The 24,393-nt window shown below is 39.2% G+C and overlaps 1 long non-coding RNA gene across 1 annotated transcript; it reads left to right on the plus strand.

Annotated features, from left to right (window-relative positions):
* The first annotated feature begins 2,136 nt into the window (after positions 1–2,136).
* Positions 2,137–8,720, plus strand: LOC116698542 (uncharacterized). Its single transcript, XR_004334244.1, has 3 exons — positions 2,137–2,246; positions 7,174–7,176; positions 8,710–8,720. It is a non-coding gene; the product is annotated as an uncharacterized LOC116698542 (long non-coding RNA).
* The last annotated feature ends 15,673 nt before the right edge of the window (positions 8,721–24,393 follow it).

Consider the following 24,393-nt stretch of genomic DNA (forward strand, 5'->3'; position numbering starts at 1 on the left):
GGAATAAACCTGACACACAGACCTCACTCTTGTCTTGTACTATTTGTGTTTTCTTGCCATTTTTGACCTGCTGTCATATGATTCTTCCACTCAAATCCAATGCAAGGAGACATCAAATCCTTTATAGACACATCATGCATATTTGAGGACAGCATTTGGCCCATAAATAGCACTGGGGCTAAATAATTGAAGTGTTTGCCGAAAATGAATAGATAAGGCTGTGCATTCAGCATAGTGGCCTGATGTCTCCTGTATGGGATATACTGCTTGTGCTGTTGAAGATGAAATACAAGCATGAATGCAGATGTTTGTGTCCATGTCTCCATCTAAAAGTGATCTCTTAGGTCTGAAATTAGACGGAAGCAAACAATGTGCACAATTTCTTTGCAATGATTTAATGTTCCAAGAGGCAAGATGCACTATTATATTAGGATATATGTAGTTTAATATACTTGTTCAGACAATTAAAACATCATGGACATCCAATATTAGATCAACGATAAATGTGTGTTGTGGCTAATCTACGTAATCACATCATGTTAGTACTACCATAAACTCTACTCATTAATTTGTCTGCATTGTCCTAAAACAACCAGAGATAAAGCACTATAGCTATCTTGATAGAAACATACTAGAATCTTGGCCAGTTTACAAAGGCAAGGCAAGGCAGCTTTATTTGTATAGCACATTTCAGCAACAGGGCAATTCAAAGTGCTTTACATAAAATCAGTTAAACAGATAAAACACAAGTTCAAACAGTTAAAAACAGTTAAACAAAGGTTATTTGGTCTGTATAAGCTCCAATTCAAATATTTATTCAAAATAATTTCTTTATGTTTAATAGTTGTTGTGACCCCAGAATAATCACATTATGAACATTTAAGCATAATTTACACCTGTGCTATTTTTAAAAACAAAGAAGATGCAATACAAAGTGTCTGCTGTCAAGAACCTGCCATCTTCTAGCTGTCACATACATGCACTGTTTCTCTTGGGAGAAATCTTCAAAAGGGAAGGCTTTCTTTTGCCCTTTCTCAAAGAGGTCATCAGTTACAAGTCTTTTTTCTTTTTTTTTTCTTCGCCACCACCATACCTTCATTCATCTTGCTATAACACTGGCATCAAACGACTGACATTATCACGGTCCTGAGGGTGCTGGGACATTACCAATGTTCCCCATTGACTTTGTTCGCTATGTTAGAACAACCATGAGCAGTTCACAAACAAGTTCACAAACTGACTAACACCACCATTCATTATTTTCATTAAGATTGACGGATTTACTCAAATGAGCTGACTATTGACACTGTGGCGCTACTACTAGCCAATGATCAGGGATTCCCAGGACATTGATTCTGTGTTACGTTATCGACTTAGTAACTAGATGATAGGTTAAATTATTGTCTCATTCATTAGATATGTGGCTTTTGCTGTCTGATGTAGTCGTTCCACCCGCTTTCCTCAAAGCTTTATAATATGTTGCATAAGAGAGAATTAGCTTTATGGAGCTTTATAGCAAGTTTCAGCACATTGTTTAGTTGTACATCCCACAATTCTACTGTATTCCTTCATTCTCGCTGCTCTTATAGACTCTTTTTTGACTGCAGTGTCAGTGTTGCGTTCACAACTTGTTTCTGCTGTCCCCAAGTGGCCAAAAACATCAGTTATTGCAAGTTTCATTACAATTTTAGGGTGTAATTGATCATCATATTAAATATGATCCATTGTTTTAGAATGACCAGTATATAAAGCAGTTAAACATGTTGAACAAGTGCAACATTAAACATTAAGTGCTTACAACTTAATGCATTAGTAATAACCCAAAAGGGTCATTCTGCATAATTTATTTCAATGTGAATATTTTACTTTTAATTGAGACTTTGAATGAATGACTTTTACATTGTAATTATGTACCTAAATAAATATTCTTAAAACTTATTCTGCTACTGACCAGCAGGAAGCATTATACGGAGGCAGCAGCTCTAAATGCCAAAAAACTTTTTCAAGGGCAGAAGTCAGTTTAGAAGGAAGTGCTATTATATTACACTGCCAGCTCAGTGTGCTGTGTGCCATTTTATACTCCCTGTAGGAGCCACATCTTTCAACTGTATGTTGTTTGTGGTCTCATTTATATTATTTATAGAACTTTTTCACGGCAGACATGTTGACATGTCATAGTAGGAAATGCACAGGTATTCAAAACCATTATTGATGGCTGGATTCCACTTAGGAGAGGCCCTGGTGTTGTGCATGCTGACTCACTGAAATAGCTTACTGGGACACTTGATCATTTTCAGATGTACTTTTCCTACTATGACAAGTCAAAATGTCTGCTGTGAAAAAGGTCAATTGATTATTATATTGGTCACTTATATTATGGGTAATAGGTGGTGGCCGTGTTTATTGTGGTTTGAGCGGATGTGATAACATTATATTTGTTTGCTTCATCTGTTCACCTGGGTTCTTTGGGCTTTGACAGGGAGGGGGTGTGCTTGGGAGCGAATACTTTCTGTTGACTGCGTCACTAACGCACTTATTTTGACTTACAAAGTAACTTTACATTTGGTAACCGCAGTACTAGTTGTATTTTACGGTTGGAGGAATAAATCATTAAAATACAATCTTAAGAACGTCACAGTGTGTTTTCCATCTCTGTGTATAGTCCCTCACAGCACTTTTTTTCACCTCTCTTTTTACCCTTTTTAACACACACACACACACATGCAAGAATAGATGCACACACACACACACACACACACACACACACACACACACACACACACACACACACACACACACACACACACACACTGCATCTAGTCACACATACACATACACACACACACACACACACACACACACACACACACACACACACACATGCATCTAGTCACACATACACACAAGTCTACATGCAAGAATAGATGTACACACACACTGCATCTAGTCACACACAAACACAAAAAGTATACATGCAAGGATAGATGCGCACACACACACACTGCATAGTCACACACATACACACAAAAACTATACATGCAAGAATAGATGCGCACACACACACATACACACTGCATCTGGTCACACACATCCACAAAAAAAGTATACATGCAAGAATAGATGCGTGCACACATACACACACACACACTGCATAGTCACACACATACACACCAAAAGTATACATGCAAGCATAGATGCACACATTCACATATGGATTTACCTGACAGTTCTGAGAGGTTGCAATAAAACGAATGGTGAGCTCATGGTGCTCATTAGACTAAGAGATGGTCATGGAAATAAAGAACAAGCTCAGGGATTGCCTGCAGATGAGATATAATATGTGAATCATCATGTATGGATATTAGGAGGAGAACACCACACTTTAGTATGACAGCTGGATACATTACTGTCTTGTTCTCTCTCTTTCCTGTCTTTCTCTTTAGCGTGCACGCACTCAGCAGAGTTGAGTGCACAACAAACAAGTCAAGTTAACTGGAACAAATTTAACTTGAGGGCCTTTTTACTGCACCCGAGCTTACAGTGTTATAAAATATGAATATACAAATATTGAGTTACTATGTAACAAAAAAATGACTCAGGAAATTTTGTTTGCTGATTTGCACAATATGTTGTGGTGGGACATAGATAGGCTTATGCAACCGAGGAAATGGGACCGAACAGTGTTTACCACAGAGCAGGTCCCTTTCCCTGTGAGAAAACAATCAGGAAACAGGTCAATATATTCCATGTGTACTTTATCTTCATCATTAACTACTGCTTGTTGGCTTTGCTCACAGTATAAACTGCACTTAATACAAATAACTCATGACAGGTTGTGGTAGTTGGTCCTTGCACTGTATCACACCTACAAAAGACCTTTTCCAAAATGTAGGACTCCAGTTTTTGCTGATCATGTAATCAGATTTTGTATCCAAGAAAATAACGTTTGATGTCAATTGTGCTTCTGTGAAGTGTTACATGTTTTTTTCTTTCCATCATAGATTGATTAGTATAGAGGTCAAAGTTAACTTTAAAGCTGTGTACGGACTGATGATATTTCTACATCCAAAAGCACATCCACCTCGTTCATTTCACTGATACCTCTTAGCATTTGGCACAGCTGGGGTTGCAGAGTTGAGGATCCTGGCAAAAAACACAAAACCTTTGGCTACGACATTTAAGGATGCAACAATCAAATCGGGTGAGCTACTGTTAAGCTACTGCTGTTACTCATCACTTCCTGCATGTGTAAAACTGTAAGTGATGACAATGCTATTTGTGTTTCCAAAAATGGGCTGGATTTATTAAAAAGTTGGCAAATAGATCAGCACTCACTGCTACACGTTAAGAAGAGCACAAGAATAATTGAAGGTGACATACTGTCGATGAACACATTCACATTTCTTTTTTACTCTTCTCACATCTGGAGTTTAAAAGCTGGACAGTCAGAGGACCCTGGAGAGATTTTTAGTGAGAAAATCAACTATAAAAGTGTGGATTTTGAAAAGTGAAAGGGCAGCATGTACTCTCTATCCCCCTGTACACCCTTGTGTTTAACAAAGCTGGATAAAGGAGAGCAGCTCAGAAATCAAGGACTAGTGTTACATGTTATTAATGAGAAATGGGGGTGTTATATTGTCGGTTTTGGTTTGGACCCTAGTATTATAAACTGTTCTGAAGAGCTTTGGTACCTGCTAGGTCTTAACTACTGAATGTATGACTCAAATTGCACAACAGCACCATCTCCAAACCAATACAGACCCTTTTAAACTGAGTTTTGTTTTCTATCTGAACATGGCCTAAATATTAACATGCTGTTTGTCAGGGATTCCTTGTAGCCTGTGTGTTTATTGGCCAACATTTTCTCTCAGCCTGGAAGTTATACTCAATTGTACCTCTGATACACTGGAGTAATCTGCTTCATAACCAAGATTGGAAACACAGATATGAATGAATATAACCTGGATGTATTGGAATTATATTCTCCTGGAGAGCTGTGGGGGGCCCCAATCTACATTTTTACTCTATTTATTTCCCCATTGAGGCATTTTTAAGCTGAGAGGGAAATTCAAGGCGAACACTCCAACACCAACTCCCTCTACATTTATTTATGCAAATTGATAAACAACCATTTATAAAAGGGATGGAAACAAGTGCTACCACAGATGTACATATTTACTATATAAAAACTGTGGATTGTCATAAATAGAAATGGGTAACTAAATAACTTATTTCAAAAGCTCTATTGTGATTTATCCTTAACCTATCTCAGAAAGAATTATTTTCTAACTCTCGGGTTATACATCATTATAAAGTTACAGCTGTGAAGCCAGAATCACAATGGAAACATAAGATATTTTTGATTTTTACTTTACTTGCTCTCTTTATTTGATCCGCGCTGCCATGACAATAGGGTGCCAGGTTGCGATTAGCTGCTATTAATAAGCAGCTGTATCCATGAATAAGTAATAGGACCAGAATAGGACTGAAGTATGGGTCACCTTCGTGGGGTAAGGCCTAATTTAGAGAGTTTTGAGTTGCAACGCACCTTTAAATACACATTCAAGAACCAAACAACAGATAACTCCCACAGATTCAATAATGATTTGCATTTGGCAGACCTGTCTAGAACTACTGTGGCTCAGGAAAGAAGTATGGTGGCTCCGGAGGGACATTTCCACTGAAGGCTGCATTTTTACTTAGAGCTATAGCATGCAACATTTTAATATTAATAGACGTCCGTTACATTAAAGCCATTGCCAAATGAGTTGATGCAAAGCTAATTAAGACTATCAGCTCCACATCTCTCACTGTATTTCTCAGTTTGGCTATGTTCAGAAACTGTGTATTCCGGCGACTTTTGCGCGCAGAAGCTTGAGTGAACATTACCTCTTAATCCTACGTGTCCTCTTTGGCTACTAACAAATGTGTGGAGGAGGGGTGGGAGTGGTGCATGATCACTGTAAGCTTGCATTATGTGGATGCACTGTATGAGTTGTTGTCAATACTTAAAATTCCTCATGGGGCGACAGAAACTACGCACTACACACTATAGCTTTAATTTTTCAAGTTCTTCAAGAGTCTAAACAAAGTTTGCTAAATATGTTTTTGGTCAAGGTAGCTCAGTGAAATGTGTATTTGTGACACTTGGCTTGACCTTTGAGTAAATGCCTTCCACAGCACATTTGTCTCATGCATTACAAATGTCCTGTGTTATTTAAAAGGGTGACTGATTTTTCATACTCTCTTCGCTCTCTGATCGTTAGCATGACATCAATTACTTTGTGGGGATGTGTAAGAGAGGCAGGGGTGAGAGGTAGTTTCTTAAAAAAAGACGGAGCAGCCTAAGGAAATTATTAATGTTTGGACAAATACGACAAGGTCATTCCTGGTTATGGTATAAACATTCTGAAAGTTTTGTTTTGCCAATTGTCCTACCACTCAATGAAAAAACACCTTTTTAGAAATACCAATGAAAGACAGCCTTGAGAAAACACTGAGTTAAATATGCGGGTTCAGTTTATCAAATTATGGCTAAGGTGTTTAACTGACTGAATCCAATATTGATTGGAAACCTTTTGGGTTAGTATGCCAAACCCTGAGAGAAACATCTGGGTTGTTTGCTCACTAATGCTACGTACTTCCTTTTTTTTCACTAGCCACTGGTTTACCTAGTCTCAAACGACACTTCTCTGAGCCTTTAAACGCATCTTTTGGTTAAATGTGTTTAATGTGATCCGTTTAATGAATGCATTGTAAAAAGGTTCTTCGAAGAAATAATCTAAAATTATGTGTTGTGATATGATTATGAAGCGGAATGAATGCAGAATGAACACATTGTTTTAATCATTACAGATGCCACCTGCCAATTACCTTATCAGCTCCTACATCTAAAATTCATTGCTCTTCCACTGATTCCGAAGAGAGCATAATACATTTACAACCTAGAAACCCTCCGACATAGTCTGTCCTGACAAAGCTGCATACGTTATTAGCTGTATTGTCAATGCACTGGTCTGAAGCTCCTTGCAGTCTCTATCACTGATACTAGAGTGACAAAAAAAAAAATACTGTAGCTTGTCTCAACGATGCCATTGAAAAGAAGTCTCACTCAAGTGAGTACAATTTGCCCCTGGCGTTAATGAGGATCTCTTCACATATTTCACCTCTGAGAAAGTGTGAATAGCAACTAATTGTCATCATGTCCTGAAGCACTGAGCCTGACAAGCCACTCCTATTTGGCAAAAGTAACGGTATTACAACTGAGGAATGATGAAACACTTTAATTAGTGCTTAGATAGAGGTTTTTTTTAATACTTGGATTTTTGAGGAAAGCTTTAGGTCTTTAATTGTGATCGTTAGTGTGTAATTGAAGGAAAACATACAGTAATTATGATTAAATGTTACATCCCCAAGTAATGAAGCTTATATTCAATACTGAATAGTTGAAGAATTCCTGCATCCAGAAAATGCATTAAAAGGTTGTAATTAAAGGTGGATGATACGTTAAATTAGTCTAATATCAATTTAAGTTAAGTGTTATTACTTGGTAGTCGGCCATTCGTGAAAATATGCCAGCCATGGGACATGTTGCACATCAACTGTGATGCAGAAGAGCTGAGAATGAATTCCATTTAGGTCACATTTATTGATTTGAAAACACTTTATAATAATAAACATTAATAAATGGTAAATTGATAGTTAATTACACTTTAGTTATTGGTAGGGCTGGGTATCGTTCAAAAATATTCTATATCGCGAATGTTCAAAAGATTGTAGCGTCCGGTTACTTTCCCGCACAGAAACTGAAATGAAGATAATTACCTCTTCTAAGGTCCATTTTTTTTTTTCAATCCTCCTGTCATGAGGGATGGGGGCGCGATCACGTAAGGCTTGTATCATGTGGATGCGCTGACAGTGTTGTTGCTTAGAATTCCTCATAGAGGCAACATAAAGTATGCACTATAGCTTTAACAAAGTATTATAATCATCAGTTGGAATTTTATAATAGCCTTCCAAATAATGTTTTTTTATCGTTTGCAAACCTTTCATGTTTTTTTGTAAAACGGTTTACAAAAAATGTGCTGTTATGGTTTCTCTTATCCTTTTGGCTGGTATAACAACCTCTTTATCCCCATTAATAGGGTGCCAGTGGTGCATCGTGCCTGACTCTGGCGCTGCTACATCCTGCACATCACTCTGGGTGTGTGCATTGGCACAGAGTTGGAGAGCACTGTGCCAACACACAAACACACATGCAACCACAAGTGCCCACACATCCATTCTCTCTATGTCCCTTTCTTTCCTTGTCTCTGAATGGAAGAAGCTACAGGGACTATGACACTGCTTATATATAGCTGCTGCAGTCCTTTTTCTGTGTAGTGACGTGTCCCACGGTTTCCCCCAGCTGTTTTTTTCAAGTCACTGTCTGCATTATTCATACTCTGCTAGTGAGACAGGGGAATAGGAAGTCCCGACCACCACTTTGATGACATGCAAAGAAGGGGGGTGGGGAGATTTGTGTAGGTAAATGGGTGCTTACGTGTGTGCATGGATATTTTCTGTCCATAACATTGTGCGTGTGTGTGTGTGTGTGTGTGTGTGCTAGATCTTGTAATCTTCACAAGTGTGAAGAAGATCAAATTTAGCTTAATGTTATTTTTGCAGTTTTCCCTCTTGTATTGCATTGATGCAATGTGTTCATTAAAGCCATTAATCATCTTCATAGCTGTGGGTTTCCCTTTTAGAACCAACAGAAAAAACACAGCTCCCTTCTGTACTATAAATACCTTTCATGGTGGAACACCCGCCTAGGGTTTGTCAGAGACAAATCTAACCACCAGCTTGGATAACATATGTCTACGTACATTATTGGGTAATTACATAATCTGAACATTTTGACAAGGCAACGGATGTGATAGACAAATGAAAATTGTGTATCCCCCATATATCATATTTCTTAAAGTCTGTGCACCGCTTAGGTTTGAAAGAGATTGTTGCTGTAAGGAATAGGGCAGATCCTCCATCATAGAGATTTTAATGTCAGTTTAACATCGTAATAGAAATACAGCAAAGACTAATAGAATCGCAGTGTATAAAAGCACACACATCAAAGGTAATGCTCCAGGAATGAAGGCATGTATGAAACCCTAAAAGTAGGCAATGGTGTGATTGTGTATGCCGGTTTTTGCAGTTTTGCGCGTGTTTGCATTAATGTACGAGCCTGATTGACAGTGTGAGTTCCCGTGTTGACTCAGTGTGATTGACACATTGGAGATGTGAGTGCACTCTGCTGGCAGCGTTCTCCATTTTTCACCATCTTGAGCCGTGAGATGGGACAACAGGCGCCCGACGGACCTGGAGAGCTCCTGTCTGCCTCTCCGTAATCCCATTCTTAGCATGTACAGGCACGTCTATGGCCCACAAGAACACCCATCTCAAGGAATCTAATCCATTGATCCCTCTCCGTGTGTCAGTCACAAAAGCAGTTAGAGCTATGAGCTACAGAGCTATGCTATGTCAAGTGTGGCCCTCAAAGCTCAAGAATCGATAGTGTGAAAGTAATTTGGGATGCAAATGGTGATGGGGATTTCAAATGATGGCTCTGTGTACAGTGCTGCTTATGAGTATAGGAACCCCGTCTTATGTTGACTATAAAGAGGAATAAAAAAAAAATCATCTTTTGGAAATTGATCTTATTGTCTAATTAAAAAATGAGGAAAAATCCAACCTTTCTGGACACCAAATTTTCTTTGTGAATGACTAATGTATCGTAAATAAATATATGTTCTTCTAAAATACAGAGGGCATGAGTATACCCACCCCTATGTTAATTTCCCATAGAAGCAGGTAGATTTTTATTTTTAAAGGCCAGCTATTTCATAGATCAAGGCTACTATGCAACCTGATAAAGTTCCCTTGGCCTTTGGAATTAAAATAGCCCCACATCATCACATACCCTTCACCATACCTAGAGATTGGCTTGGTTTTATTTCAGTTAGCCTAATAGCTGGTTTGATTTGCATTCTGTTGCTTCTACGGGAATTTAACATAGGGGTGTCTATACTCAAATACCCCCTGTATTTGAAGGGAAAACATTTATTTATTTACAATGAATTTTTTTATTCACAAAGAAGATTGTTGTCCTTAAAGGTTGGATTTTTCCTCATTTTTTAATTATGGCATTAAGATCAATTTCCAGATCAATTTTCAAAAATTTCAAAAAAAAAGAAAAATTATTCTTTTTAGTCAACTTAAGCAGGGGTTCCTATACTCATGAGCAGCACTGTGTGTGGGCACACAGCGTAGAAAATGCATGGAAGAAATGGATGCTTTTTATTTGTGATTGAACCATTTTAATCACATTGTAAATAAGTATGTATGATTGAAGCACGTTTAAATTAACGATATGTCTTTCTAGGATGAAGATCTGAGCAAGAAAACCACTGGGAAATACCATTTGTCAACATTTTTTTCTGAAATCTAAGGACAGATTTTCCCCCCTCTGTATGTATTGCATCGCAAAATACAACCCAAATATAAAGTGATATAAAATGATTTATGAAAGAGGCTCATTGGAGAGTAGGGCAATGAAAATGCCATCCGCCTGAAAATCGAATCTAGGCGGTGGCATGTACAGGAAGCCTTTCACAGGATGATCATGTATTAAACAGACTTCCCCTCGTTAAATATTCATGGGCAGAGATTTACTCATTAATCTTTCATTATCTTCTATCTCTCTATTTTGCATACATCAGGATTCTGTGAGCCGTTATTTTCCTGCTTGTGGATGCTTGCAGTTTTGTGCTGATTGCATTGCTACATGCTGCAGATAATGAGTCATCTTAATGTTTGAGTTTCTAATTTTGTCGTGACTTTTTCTGTCTGTATTGAAAATCAAAATTTAAGTTTTTGTGATGAAATAGTCCAACAGCGAGTTCTCTCTGGATTTCTAGCTCAAGGGCTTAAGTGGGTGAAGAATTTGGGTGACCACACATCACCAGGCTTACTGAGTGAGGCTTAACCAAATCTTTACATTAGCATAGATGTTTGTCTCAAGCCAAGGACACACTTCCAATTGTCAATTGCTGCAGGTGCACCACAACCACAAACAAACAGACTGTGGGGGGAAGAAGTACTCAGATCCTACAAAAACTCCTACGGAAGCATTTTAAGCTAAATGTACTTAACATACTTGTTCTGCAGTAAAATGGACCATGTGACTGATATATTAGTATATTTGACATTATAAGGCTCATTGCTCATGTGCATGGAGCTAGTTACTTAACTATTTTCTATAAAAATAAGGTTGTTTAGTCATCGGTTTCCCAATATGAGGGTCAGCCTCCACAAGATAAATCTAGTGGTTTGCAAGATAATTAATGGGGTACGAAATAGGACAAACAGTTCTTTTTTTGAAATATTCTCTATTATTATTTTTCTTTTTTTGTGACAGGGTGGGAACCACTGGTTTAATCTTTAATAATGCGTTGTGTTTTATAAATGTATCATTTGTTGTTTTTAGTTTAAAATCGTAATCATATCTCCATCTGTCAAATAAATGCAGTAGAGTAAAACGTACAATATGTCTCTCTGAAACTGAGTAGAAGTATAAAGTAGCAGAAAATAAAAGCACTAAAGAACTACTTGAAATGGTATATGTGCTTAATTTCTTTCCACCACTGCAAACAGGCACGTTGTTGCACAAAAATATTTCCCTTCTGTATTGTACAACTATAAAAAAGGCATAAAAAGAGCAGGATTTATGTTAGCTTTAAAGTTGCCCTCGTATGATTCACATTCATATCAGCACCCGGTTCTTTGAAACTCTTTGACGAGAATGATGTGTTCTAAATTAGTCTTTAAATTAGGGAGAAAAAGTGCAAACTGTTGCTTCGAGATGAAAGACGGTAGTCCACAGAGGTCAGCAGTTCACTGACTGTGTACTTGGCTTCCCAGAACCGCCTCCAGTATGATTAAAGATGTGCTGTGATGTGATCCCAGTGATTACCATAGATGACTATAGGAGGGCAAAGCTGGGAGATGGTGTGTAGGACTTCAGGGGGACACTGGTGGGCAGGGACTTTATCGACCTGCTCTCTTGGATTCCTGTTAATAATATACAGGGACTTAACACGCCTACACATGTGGACAATGTGCAGACAGAAATGCATGGACAAAAGCACACACCAAGATGGTAGAGGACATAAGAACAAACAAGCATTATTCTATAAATATATCACATAACCGAAAAAAAACATGAACTTTATAACACCATAAATCCCTGTTTCCTGCATGTGAGGAAAAACGGTTTGAAAATTGGTAGAATCTTAATGTTGTTGCCGATTATGACTTTTCTCACTGCTTCCGTCCCTTACACCATCAACACCATGGTTCTCAGTAGTGCAGACCTTGTAATCATGTCCTTAGCTTTCTTCATAGTCTGACTTACTGGTAACAGTGCAATTAATCAAATGCCATTGGTAAAATGGCTTTAAGCCATAGCGCATAGTTTCTGCCTCCCCCATGAGGAATTCTAAGTAATGACAACAAAACTGTCAGCGCATCCACATAATACAGCCTGTTATGTTCTCTAATGTTACTCTGGCCTCTTTTTGTAACTCCTAAATGACCGGAACATGGATGTCCATGTGCCAACTGCAACACATTCTGATGGTACATAGTGGGAACAGCAACTTGGTGCACGGTACCCCACTCCTCATCCATTCTGTCCTTTGCTAACACAGGTCGGGAAACCCATTTCATCCAATATGCAGGGTCGTAACACAGCCTTTTGTGACCGTGCACCGCCCCAAGCCGAGGAGGACATGGAGGATTAAAAAAAGATTATGTCCATTTGAGTTTCTGCGCGGGAAAGTCAGCGGACAAAACATTCTTCTGAACACAGCCATACTGAAAAATACAGAGAGAGTTGCGTGGAGTTGATCTTAATTATCTTTTTTTGTGATCTCATTTTTATTATACAATTAACAAACAATCCCCTGGGACATAGGAATGTGTCCCAGGACCAAAAAAGGAGGAAAGACAAGGAGGGGGGAAACCCAACAAAAACACAACAGCAGTAATGGAGCTCGCAGCTCACCAACAAGACACACAAAAAACAGACACACACAAACAAAAACAAACAAACAAAAGACATGGACAGAGAGACGGACACAATACACCCTAGACCAAACACATGCACAAATAGAAGCAAGGAGGCCAAAGCAGAAGTCTACAGCATGGACTTAAAAGACTCAGCCTTTTGTGGCACTCCATTTATTCGAGCCGTAGAGAGCTCCATGTATACGACATCCAAAAAGGAAAGGGTCCATGTACGGATGGACAAGTCATGAGGTGGTTTCTAATTTGCTGAAATCATTTTCTTAGCAGCTGTAACTCCAGCAAACACTGTACGTTTTTGAATTTTGGACAGCTGGAAAAAAAAATCAGTCTGAATCAAAACACAGGTAGTAACAGGTACAGTATCATTAATTAAGGCAGATATTTTGGATCCAAAATTGTTCTAATGTATAGAACTGACCAACAGGAGAGCAATCCCAGATCATGTGAAGATATGTGCCTTGGGCTTTTAGTGAGCAAAAGTGCACTAAGTGCTGTTAATTACCTTCATGTGATTCATTTTCACAGGGGTGTGATATGTCCTATGAATGAAATTGTAGTGAATCAGCTGATGGTCTGGATTGCGTGACACTTTTGGAATGTTAGACCATATATCATGCCAGTTACTATGGACACTCAGGTCTGGGCAATCGCGTTCCCAGACCCTCTCAAAAAGAAGGGCAAAGCGGCCAGATATTACTAAAACTGAGCCAAGATACCATACCACAGGTTTTTGGCTGCTAAGTAAAGAGTTTCCGGATAGGATGGATGGTCAAAGATCTCTGCTAGGGGACACCGTATGCCTTGATTGCTGATCTTAATTGAAGGTAAAAGAAAAATGAGGAACGTCGTAGACTGAATGCATTTTGTAAGTCAGAAAACGATAACAAGCCAATTGTTACGAGTTGAGGAGATATGGAGGACCCAAACGCAGAGAAGAGGCAGGCAGGCGGGAACAGGTGCACTAGAGTTTATTAACAAAGGCCCAAAAACAAACACAGGGATCCAAAACTTAGTAGCAAAGTCCAAAATAATGCAAGCAAGAAGTCCACAGGGTTCCAGGGGAAGAGGCAGGGAAAACTCACGGGAAAACAATCCAGAGGAGCAGAAACGATCACGGGAAAGCTGCACAAGGTGATGTATAGACAGGTAAACAACAAGAATGATCCGACAAGAGACAAAGGAAACACAGGGGTTAAATACAAGAGGTAACGAGGTAATGGGGAACAGGTGAGACGTCAGGTGGATCACATTAGGGCGGGGCAGGACAATCAGACAAACAAAGTAAAGCTAGACTAAACGAGACAAGACAAGACAGGAAGCTGACTATCAAAATAAAGCAGAAGCATAACAAACACACACAGGGAAACATAAGACAGAATCTATGACACCAGACTAGGGAGAAAACCGGGACGAAAACACAGGGAAGGCCAAACGGGAAAATAACCCCCAAACAAAAACCCCAACCCACAACACCAATGTCTTAATTAGCTTTGTAGCAACTCATTTGGCAATGGCTGTGTAATGTAACGGATGTTGATTTATATCAAAAAGTTACGCACTAAAGTTTTAATGGCAAAACAGAAATTCTTCCACCGAACGGTATTTCTCACCTTACAGATTTGTTATCATACGGGAACAATATGCTAGTAATTTTTTGCATTTTGACCAACCGTGCTCTGTCATCCCTGTCCCAGTTTTTTTATTTATTTAATGAAAGAGGAAAAAAAACAATATTTCAAGCCTTCTTGCTATTCTTTCAGTCCACCAATATGACTAATAAAATAGTGAATCATTGTGCAGAACCCAGTTAGGATCATGCTGTTCCCACTAATCGTCCAGCTTTGTGGAGGTATGCATGTCTGCCATCTGTTGTTATTTGGACATCAGCTGGCACCATACAATGATATATTGATTCATAACTGCTGACAGGTTGTCGGACTTTCATTCGGTCCTTCCCCCACGTCAAAAAATAAAAACATAACTAGAGATGAGATTGTTTGTTTGAATCCCCTGTGAAATGAAAATCAATTGTTAAAGTTAATTTGAGAAAATGTCTGACCCTTATAACGATACCCACCAAGCATTAGCATAAGCTACTTGTCAACAAAGCACATTGTAGTAACGTTAAGCTGGATCGATCAATATTGAAATATAATATCAATAAATTAGGTCTCTGCTGTATTACTGTGTTTCAGAGTGGCATGAAATCAATGAAAAGTGCTGTGTGGCAAAAAAAAAGTTGTATTACAATTACAAAGTATAATTGTTTCTTTGACATCGCGTGATTTACAATTACTCTTAAACATGTCATCGGGGTTTCCAAGTTTTGATGGAAAGTAGAGTAACTAGAGGGGTCAAAGGTTATATGACACCACTGACAGTGGACTAAACGAAATGTCCCATGTGATTAAAATAAAATTATAGATTTCTGTGGGTTTGAACATTTTATTTGGGATGGTGTAAGTACACAACTCAACTAAATATATAACATAAGTACAGTATAGTCATTTTTAGATAGTTTAATGTTTATCCACTAGAAAGCACAGCCATGTTTATTTTTCTACTCACAATTCATTAGATCACAATTCATTAGAAAAACTGAATATCTATATTTTGATTCCCCCTGAAAAATATGTAATTAGTGGGGACATAATTAAGATCAGGACGAGAAGGGAATTTACCAAAATAAAAGAAGTGTAGGGTCTGGCAAGTGACATTACTGGCATATATGATGCATGGCTGGTATAGGGAGGGGGTTTACGTCATGTAAAACACAAGATAAAGTAATAAAACATGGGCCTTTACCACCACCTGAGTTCAATTCCCAGTGGCCCTTGACACCTAAATTGCACCGTGTTGTCTTGATTACAACTGACACACCCCTTATAGTGCCTATTCTCTCACTTTAGAACACCACAATCACAGTGCATTAGCAAAATAGAGTACAAAAACACAGATTTGTGTAATGAAAATTCCAGCTCACTGCCACAGACCTTCATGCAGCATGAACCACACACTGTCATGAGTCTAATTTGTCTTTGTGTTTAATCATGTGTATCTTCAATGACCTGTTAGATGTGATACTCAACGGCTGAAGTACACTTCAAGAAGAAAATGTCAGTGGACACATAAGTTTACTTGCCAGTGCTGGATGCAATGAGGCACTCACAACTCGGCTTACAAGAACTTATGGCAAGTCCTAAGATTCAGAGAATGTTGAATCAGATTCAAACAGCACAATATTGCACTGTCACTAGCCCAGTGCCAGCTGGAACAGATGGGCAGATGAAACAGCTGTGTGTCTAAATTAACAGGGTGTGCAACATCAAGCTGACAGCCTTCTCAGTGGACATTGTGTTAGTTACTGACTACAACCCCCCTCCCCCCTCTCTTTTGTTATTTTGCTTTTTTATGTTCATGTATTGTTGTACTCCTTCATTAGCTGGCCCAATATGTTTATTCAACAACAGGGACAGGATGCATAAGGTATGAGTGAGTACAATGGCACTGTGGGCGGCTTTAGGTGGTCCTGCACAATTGGACTGTGTGTGTGTGTGTTTAGTGATTTCAGGTGAGCATCATAGTTGCTAAGCTTTCTTTAGCCATCAGTAATGGTAGCTAATAGCAACTTATGGGACTCACCTGAACTTATGATAAATGGTTCACAAAAGCTGTCCTGAGCGCTGATTGTGGAGCTGTTATGGGAACTTACCATCATTCACCAAGTGAACAGGTCAGGTCACTAGTTTGCTTTGACCTGTCAACCTTATCTTTTGCGTCACCTGTTAACCTCACTACAGATATTATATCTTGTGTGCTCAGGAGTCTGGTTGCTGAGTCTCGGGGTGCTTTACATTTGCATATCCTGGCTCTTTGCTTCCCTTGCCCACATCTCTTGCTACTCAGTTGGTTTATCTCTCTCCTTGGTGGCCAAAACTTTTTTTGTTTTTGTTTGTTACGTTATGCTGAGTCTTTAAAGTTTTCGATTAAAAGAGGAAGAAGATAATTGGGCTTATGATGTGTTTCTTACTAGTTCCTTACTATTCTGAAAACTCTGTCTGGATGGACAAAAAGACAAATTTAACAACTAAGTTTTGCTAAAATGACAAAGAAAATGTCTTTGCCGGAGAACATAATTGTCAATTTAATGTAAAAAAAAACTCCTGCAACATTGTCACAGCTCAGAAATTATAGGAACAGCAGGGTTAGATGGCGCAGACTTCATCCCGACCTCATCCTTGCTCAACAAAACTAACAACCTCTCACATAATAATAAGCACTTGTGCTTAACGAGCAGATTAAAACACACCAGATATGCACTTTTGTATTAAGACCATCACATGAAAGCAACTGTACACATACTACATTTAATAGGATTTTTCAATGTTAAATTAGTATTTGACTAAATTGGTCTTTAGTCACTACTTTGGTAATGGACTCTAACTTTATAAAATTCTCTAGAGAATTATGGCCCACCACATCCATATAGTGTGTATGACCCACCCGTGCTTTTATTCCCTTGTGGGAGACTGCATTTATATATAATCTTCCTCTGTCAGTCAGTATCATCTCAGACTTCATTGTACCAGCAGCCATAAGACGCCTGCAGCAGTGTGACCCTTCCTGCCTCTGCATCTTTTTATTATTGTTGGATTGAAAAGTGCATCATATTTGAACTTTTTTTTTTTTTTTTAGTTTACTCTTCAAAAACTACTTTTCAATGTGGGATTTTTAAGCAGTATCCTGAGCTTCAAAAGAGAGAGGCTGTCCTCTATTTACAAAGAGGCTCCCTGCTGTTTTATCTGTAGGACATGTTTTATTCCAAAGTTTTAGAGCGGTTCAAAACCGCACCTCACGGATTACTGGTTCCATGAATAGGGTGGCAAGGGACTGGATATGTCAGCAGGTTGATGACGTGTTGCCACTGGGAAACATCTCTGAAGACACAAACTGACATGTGGGTTTGATGCTGTCTAATGGTTTCTGATTAGAATGAAATCATCCTGAGACAAAACTTCCCACATCTATTCTTAGGAGATAGGAAACAAAGAATAAATCAAATCTCATAACGTCCAGCAAGGCATAAGAAATTCTTATCAAGAATGTTGAAATGATTCAACCGTAAGTATTATTTAATTTTTAGAGAAATGTTTATCTCAAATATGCTTTAGTCACTATGATTTATCTGTTAGGTATGGTTGCTACCAATCAACGAGCAATGCATGCTGAATCAAATTATTTTGTATCATTTCAAAAATAGCACCTTCAGAACGCAATTGAAATTAAAGCTGCAAGCGTGCCAAGATTTATGGGGGACGGCAATCTTTGCGGCTGTGCATTTGCGCAGCACTCAGTCACTGCAAATCATCACCATCAATCATCATTGGGTGGGCCAAGCCATCACCAATGAATAAGGAACTATCTGCTGAGTTCAATGATACCTCACACTTCACAATAACTTTTCATCTTTAAGGTGTTGAGATGGTACAGACCAAATTTGAAGTCCATCAGAAGAAATCTCTACAAGGAGTTTGTTAAAGTATAGCATCTTGACTTCTAGGTCTTCTTCCTGTTGCCACTACGGGGCACTATGACTTTGAGCCAATAATAGCCTGTAGATGTCATCAGGGTTGGACATTGATGAATCCTGAAACGTTTCAAGCCAATTGGACAATGTACACTCAAGTTACACCCACTTCCTGTTTCGATACAAAACACACAAAATAGCCGCCCTGCCACAGCCATGCCCGCCACGGCCATGACGAAAAGTTTTTCTTTCTTTTCATCTCTAAGGTCTTAAGATGGCATAGACCAAATTTGAAGTTGATCAGATGAAATCTCTAGGAGGAGTTTGTTAAACTACGATATGTGGAAATGGCTAATTTCGAATTTTTAGTTAAAAATGGCGGACTTCCTGTTGAGTTTAGGGTAGGGCTCCAATGAGTTTTTTTTGTACGTCTTGACATGTTACATATGTGTACCATATTTTGTTAGTCTACATTAAACGTACTGCAGGGATTTTTGTGTGCCTATTCCTGAAACTCTTAAAATGCATACATTTTCACCAAGCTTGATGCAAACGCCAATGCTGTGAGTTTTTGAGTAGGTTAAGCCCCTCAAAAAGGTGATTCATTTGCCTGTGTTCTCTGGTAGAGTTGCACCTCTCACTATGCAGGGGAGCTATGGCGTTTCAGTGCTGTGTGTTTCTTTGTTTATTTGATTGTGTTGTTGTTTTTGTAATATGCGGTTTTAGCAACAATCGGGATATGAACATTAAGGGAACAATGCCTGGCAGCATGATCCTCAAATTCCTGGTTTCTGCGGATGATATCATTAAGTCAGCAGCAAGAGTCAATCGACGCAGCCGAGCCAGAGGGAAGAGAGCTGGGGCTCTCTACAGGTGGAGGAAGAGGGGACACCGAGTTCCTCTTCCTGCTGTCTGCCTTTCTAACGTGCGCTACCTCAGTAACAAAATTGACAAGCTTAATCCGCTGTTAAGTGCAACAGTGATTTCTGTAGGAATGCTGCTTTTGTCTTCACCAAGACCTGGCTGAACGCGGGACAGCCCGGGTTCAGCTGTGGAATTACCTGGATTTAATCTAATCGGAGCCAACCGTGACAAAGGACTGAGTGGAAAGTCATCAGGCGGAGGTTTGTGTTGTTACATTAATTGAAACTGGTGCAATAACGTTTTGGTATTACACAAACACTGCTGCCCCTTGCTGAAGTTTACTGCCATGGACTGCAAGCCTGTCTATGCCCCTAGAGAGTCTTTATCATATTTGCATGAGTGTATATCCCACCCAAAGTTAACACACGGGAGGCGCAGTACGCCCTAACGGAGCTGATCATAAACATCGAGAATAAGCACCCTAACTTTGTGCTTCTCGTTATGGGCGACTTCATTGCACTGAAACAGGATCTGCCCTATACAAACAACTAGTCACCTGTCTGATTTGTGGATTAAATATACTGGATCATTTTTATTCTGTCCACAAAACAGCATATCGCTCACTTCCCTGGGCCATCCTCGGGAACTCGAATCACTGTTTATTTCAGATGATCCCCACCTACAAACTAAAACTAAAGCAAGCCAAACCAGCATACGTACATCTAAAAGATGGACGACAGAGGCAATTGGGATGTTATAAGACTGTCTAAACACCACTGATTGGGAATTCATGTGTGCCTCTTGACTCCATGGACTCATATACAGACACTGTGTGTTCATAGATTTCCTTTTGTAAGCAAACTTGTATTCCCACCAAAACTATGGTGAAATATGATAACAACAAACCTTGGTTCACAAAATTCCTCAGGCTGCTTAGGAAGACCAAAGAGCAGGCCTACAGGGAGAGGAATGGAGATGAATACAGGCTTGCCAGACACAAGCTAAATTAAGCCATTAAGAAAGCAAAAGCTGCCTACAAGATGAAAATGGAGGACCAATTTGGCACTTATGACTCCTCTTCAGCCTGGAGATCATTGAAGAACTTGACAGGTTATAAAAACAAAATACAACAAGTCACTCCATCGGCTAAACTGGCCAATGATTATAATGGATTTTATACCAGATTTGAGAGATCTCCCTGCCCTCCCCTTCCAGGTGGGATCTGGGTGTCATCACCATACAGCCTCATAATTATGAAGTCCCACTCAGGGAGGAGAACAACACTGTCCCTCAGAATCAAGCCCCCTTTGATATTGAGGTGAAGGACGTTCACCTGCTAATTAGCCGGCAGAATGTAAGGAAGCAGGTGACCCTGATGGGATCTCGCCTGCCACCCTGTAGGACTGCGCCAGTCAGCTTGTTCCAGTTTTTACAGACATTTTTAATCAGTCGATTGTCTTGTGCAAGGTTCCAGTTTGTTTTAAGTCACCAACCATTATTCCAATACTGAAGAAGAACAGTGCCGGGGGCCTGAATGACTACAGACTGGTGGCCCTTACATCAGTGGTCATGAAATGTCTTGAGTGGTTGGTTCTCATCTTGGTATCTGAAACCCCCCTGGTCCACCAACATTAGAGCACCTCAGGGGTACGTGCTGTCACCATTTCTCTGTTCACAGTACACCAATGATTGCACTTCCAACAACAATTCCATCAAGTTGATTAAATTTGCAGACGATACCACCTTTGTTGGCCTTACTAAGCGCAATGATGAGACTGCTTATAAGCAGGATGTGTCTCATGTAGCTGTATGGTGTGACAGGAACAATCTGAAGCTTAACTAACAAAAGACAGTGGAAATGATGATAGATTTCCGTAGAGCCCTCTCCCCTCTCCCACCCCTAACCATCAAGAGCTCTGTTGTTGAGGAGGTGGAGTGAGCCATTCAAATTCCTTGACACTGTCCTCACAAAAAAACTGAAATGGGAAGAAAACAATTCCTCCTGAGGGCTCACAGTGGAATATTTTTCCTAAGCGTGTTTTTCCTGAACGTCTCAAACTCTGTGTGGTGCAGGTTTTGTAGAGCCACTCTGGAAAGCCTTCTGTCAACATCCATTACTTTATGGTTTGCCTCAGCATCGGCCCAGGCAAAGAACAAACTGCAGTGCATTGTGTGCACAGCAGAGAGGCTGACTGGACAGAGGCAGCTGTCAATCAGTGACCTGAATGAGGCCAGATTCAGGAAGAGGGCAGCTAAGATTGTTGCTTATCAGTTCTGTCCAGCAAGTGACACATTTTTAGGCTGCTTCCCTTAGGAGAAGTAAGAAGGTAAGACAGTACATTGTGATGAGGACAAGGACCTCACGCCACCTCAATAGCTTTTTTCCAAGAGCCATTACCCCTCACCTTAAACTCTGTGTGTTGGCATTCTCAAAATCCCTTCGCTATGAAAACAGCAGAAAAAACTCCAAGCTAGTTTTAAAGAACATGTGAAGTGTGCAATAAGGCAGCCCTGCTTGGTTCTTTTGGTGAATTATTGTAAATATTTACAAAGAATATGTTGGGGTGTTTTGTTTGGCATGATTGCTATGGACAAAGTACACACAGCAATTACATTGTATGTTTATATTTTTGCGTATTTAATGTGTAACTCTACGTTGTTTTGCATGTTTTATGCCTTGTCTGTTGCAAATGAGAATTTGTTCTTAATTGGCTTACCTGGTTAAATCAAGGTTAAATAAAAAAAACCTATCATCTGTAACATAGTTTACTCTTGATGGGCTACTTAAAACTCCCAATACCTTGTAATGAAATGAGAATTAGGAAACAAGGTACAGGGATACACTGAATCTGATGTGGCAGGACTTGTCTCACTTCAAGTGTGCTGCACCCTAAAGTATTCATATTCATGAGAGACACTTAAATAAAACTTGTCAACCCATTCTCTTCCCTTTTTATTAAAAGAAAACCATCCACATCTTTAGATAATATAGTGCACAGTTTAGTGACTACATCTATTAAACCGACCTGTCTGTCCAAAACTCTGGCAGGTAGATGTGTGATGCCAGCTGATCTAACTCCTCAGAGACCCAAGTATATTTTCCTTTGTACAATGGCAAACGTAAAACATCAGCGTTATTATCTGTAACAGTACTGCATGTCAGTGTGGAATGGACTGTTGATCAGACTAAATATGCCCTAAAGTCCAATACATAAGGCTATAATTTGCAATGACAGCCTGGACAATGCATTTTGCAAGATTGACCCTTCCCCGAATGTAAGTGATCTAAGTGGTAATGAGGTTTTCTGGTTAATGAGTCAAGTCAAGTCAATTCAGTTTATTTATAGAGCAAATGTAAAACAAACCTAGGCTGAACAAGTGTTGTACAAAGTTAGATTATGTTATAAAAACAAAGGAAGACAATAAAAATATACACACAATGAACAATATACAAACACACTTCTATACAAATGTCCCTAAACTAAATCATACACCAAAGAAAAAAATGTTTTAAGACGAGACTTAAAGATCTCTGCAGTAGAGGAGGACCTAAGATGAATGGGAAGTTTGTTCCAGAGTCTCAGGGCCGCAACAAAGAAGGCACGATCACCCTTTGTTTTCATCCAAGACTGTGGAATAGCTAAAAGGAACTGAGGAGTAATGTAGGGTAAGGAGATCAGCAATATACAGTATAAAGGAGCCAATCCATGTAATGCCTTAAAATCAAGTACCGTTACCTTAAAATGTATTCTATATTTGACCGGTAACCAGTGATGAGAAGCCAACAATCTAGCAGTCTTATTTTGGTCAAGCTGCAGGCGTGATAAAGATGATTGGCAAATCTCAGAAGGAATTGCAGTAGTCAATACATGACAAAATAAGAGCATGAATAACAAGTCCAAGTCTTTACGAAAGAAGGATTTAAGTTTAGCAATAGCCCTGAGATGAAAAAGCTACATTTCACAACAGAACTAATTTGTTTGTCAAATTTGAATACTGGGTCAAAGATGAAACCTTGATTTCTGGAAAATGGTTGCACACTTAAGGCTAAAATCCCCAATTTTTTTGAAAGTTTGTCAACTGAATTTGGGGTGGCCAAACATGGATATTAAAATCACCAAGGATTCAAATCTTATCAGATTTGGCCACAATCAAGGATAGAAACTCAGACAATTCACTGATGAAGTCCTTATTGTACTTTGGGGGGGTCTGTACACCAGTGTACAAATCAGTGGGCAGGACAAATCAACCTCAAATGCTTGCACCTCAAAAGAAGTGTACTTATCAACTGGCAATTGATGGCGTTTAGAGCGATTTTTGAAGATTGTCGCTAAACCCCCACCCCTGCCAGTGGATCTGGGAGAACTAAAAAAGTCACAATCACCAGGGGAGAAATCAGTGAAAAGGCAACATGCAGCCAAGTTTCCGTGACAAATAAAAAGTATATATCACGTGATAGAAAGAAGTCAATCAAAATGAATGTTTAATTTGAAAGTGATTGGAAATTCAGCAATACAAATTTGATAGGTACTGTATCCACAGCCCGTGCTGATCCAATTTGATCACTTGAGGAGATAAACCTCTTTTGTTTTCTAGAGGCTATGATGCAAATAAATCTCTGGTTATATCTGGCATATCTGTTTTCAGTGCTGCTCGACATTTTGTTTTCTTAACTCAAGGCACACTTGTCTCGGAGGACGTTTACTCTGTCTCTTAGTCACTTGTTTCACTGCGAGTTTCCGCTGGCTCTGAAGGGCTTGCACTGAAGACTTATGGGTTTATGCTCACTCTGCCCTGCATTTCTTGATTACCTACATTGGATCTATGACATCATGTTGGTAGTTTTACGCTGATTGTGGGGCAATTTTGTTGGACTG

Source organism: Etheostoma spectabile, chromosome 12, assembly GCF_008692095.1.
Source record: "Etheostoma spectabile isolate EspeVRDwgs_2016 chromosome 12, UIUC_Espe_1.0, whole genome shotgun sequence".
NCBI classification, from domain to species: Eukaryota; Metazoa; Chordata; class Actinopteri; order Perciformes; family Percidae; genus Etheostoma; species Etheostoma spectabile.